The 2313-nt window shown below is 40.6% G+C and overlaps 1 long non-coding RNA gene across 1 annotated transcript; it reads right to left on the reverse strand.

The window, feature by feature from the left end:
- Positions 1 to 552: 552 nt before the first annotated feature.
- On the reverse strand, positions 553 to 1944 carry LOC148354219 (uncharacterized). The gene is made up of 2 exons (XR_015852523.1): positions 1781 to 1944; positions 553 to 1019 (listed from the first exon to the last, which is right to left on the reverse strand). It is a non-coding gene; the product is annotated as an uncharacterized LOC148354219 (long non-coding RNA).
- Positions 1945 to 2313: the final 369 nt, after the last annotated feature.

Genomic DNA, 2313 nt, shown 5'->3' on the forward strand with positions numbered 1-2313 from the left:
ATAAAAAAGGTCATTTCAACATTTTTTCATGATGCTTACATCATCTATGCCCACATTTATGTCTAAATTGTTTGTTATCTATTGTGTTCCAGAGTGGCTGTCCCATAAGCGTGGACAGGTTGGACAGGAATGTTCCCATCCTGTGCTTATGGTTCGATGTGAAGTCAAAACTCATTCAGGACTTAAGGTTGAGCAAAAAGGTCATGTGGGCCCTGCAGGAGCTGCTAAAGAGGGAACAGGGCCATGGCTGGAGGTCCTGATCTACGTGTACTGGCTGGCCCACGGTCTGTCCTACCGTGTGGTGTCACGGGTCTTCAGGGTTCCCAGGTCCACCGTACGAAGAATTGTCCACAGTTAATATGGAATAAATTGCCCAAAAGCCATGTTTTAGGCTTTGGAAGTCAGACCCACATTTGCATTCCGTGCTTTTCTGCATTACTATTCAATAAACATCTTTATTTTGAGTAACACCTTGGTGGTTTTTTTTCATAATGATGTGAGCTACTGTGTGTGAACTATGTGACTGTTGGACAGAAAACAACTACAAATCACTCCAGTTTAAATAATAGTTTACTTTCAGAAAAACAAAATCACATTGGGCCGAAATACATAATAGTAAATAAATAATATGTCACAAATTGTAACAAAAATATACCAATACTTCCATAAAGCTGGAAAACACAAACTGGAAGTTCATTGAGTTCTTAATAAAATAAAATATTTTCCTTTTATAAAACAAAGGGAAACATTGCAGGGATGTCACTGTTCTGGAAATTTGTCCACGAGCTTCCCAAAAAGGACGGGAACCGCTCAGTTTTGGCCACAGTTTCCTCGAGCCTTTTCCTCACTCCGGCAGACTCCGCTTTCAAAAAGTCAAGGAGTGTATCGTGCTTCCTTTTTCTTCTGGGTGATTTGGGGTTTGGCGCCGGATTAGAAGATGCCAACGACGTGCCCGTTGGTGTGGATGGCGTGGTAGCTGTGATGGTGGCCAGCTCTTCCACGGGACGTTCTACATTGGCCTTTAGGTTGGGTGGAAAAAAACAAGAATTACTTAATGCTTGTGTATTGCACAAAAACAACTGTGTATAGGATGCTCAACAAGTTGATGTGAGAAATTATAGGATGTGTTCTGGATAATTATTTGATAGTGAACAGATACACAAAATTGACATGTTATTCTTATGGCTGTAAGAGCCTTCTATTGGCCAGCATCACATATGCTTTAGAATTGTCTCCACATTTCGACAACATTTTGAGAAGGTAATTAGTTTACTTAATATGTGTTTACAGAGAAGGCAGTGGACTGTGTGATAGTAATTTGTTTCAACTGTATTTCCACGTGAAATTCGGAGACATTACTCATAATGCATGATGAAAACTAATGCATTCTGATCTCACATGAAATAATCATATTGTAAATAAAACACGACACCCGAAATTGTGTGCAGTAAACAAGCGCGTATGTCCAGAACGTTATTCTGACTATGCTCCTTTAGCGACTGGCCATGTAGATAATAATGTAAAAGCACGACTCGTTTAAGATACAAACAGGGATGGGCTGAACTGTGATTTTCTGCACAGTTATCCTACTTTAGAGTTTGTAGCGTGAAGATTATTTTTTGGCAGCTCCCTTGGTAGATTTGTGCACTTCGTAAAGTAGCGATTTTGCAATGTTCATGTTTTAACGCGAAAATACGATTTTCTATTGCATTTACGTCTAACTAAGATATCTCAATACATTTTGTTGCAAATACATGCGTGGTTGTGGAAAACTACTTACATTTGTGCGGTTCCTTTCCGGGCATGTTTGTTGATATTGAGAATTCGCAAAGCCTTCTGGGTAGTCACTTCGCCGCCAAGTGAGGTAGGGAGCCCCCTCGGTCTTGAAGTGGTTACGACATGGTTTGAGGGCACTTCTGCCTCGGTCTTGAGAGTATCGGGACACACCCCATTTTCACGTGAACGCGCAAACTGAGTGACTAGGGCACATAGCGAGTGGAAGTGCGAAGAATGGGACGCAGCCAAAGTTTGCCCACCACTGCTTTACACGGTATTAAAAAACGTTTTTAAAATGTGGGGATTAACTTCTGCTTCAATCTAACAACACGCCCACTTTTATTATTTGGTAAAACATACCAGAGATGACAGATATTGTATGCATCACATTATGTTCTAGGAAATAGCTTGTCTTGGCGCTCAAAGGGTGTGCATGGAAGAAAGTCAGTTTTCAAATGCAAAAAAAAAAAGAAAAATCACCTGGGAAATTATTTCCTAACACTAAAGAAAACATGCGTGAGGGAAGTGCCCTTTGGC

Source organism: Urocampus carinirostris, chromosome 13 (genome assembly GCF_059441175.1).
Source record: "Urocampus carinirostris isolate Australia breed hairy pipefish chromosome 13, RoL_Ucar_1.0, whole genome shotgun sequence".
Classification (NCBI taxonomy): domain Eukaryota; kingdom Metazoa; phylum Chordata; class Actinopteri; order Syngnathiformes; family Syngnathidae; genus Urocampus; species Urocampus carinirostris.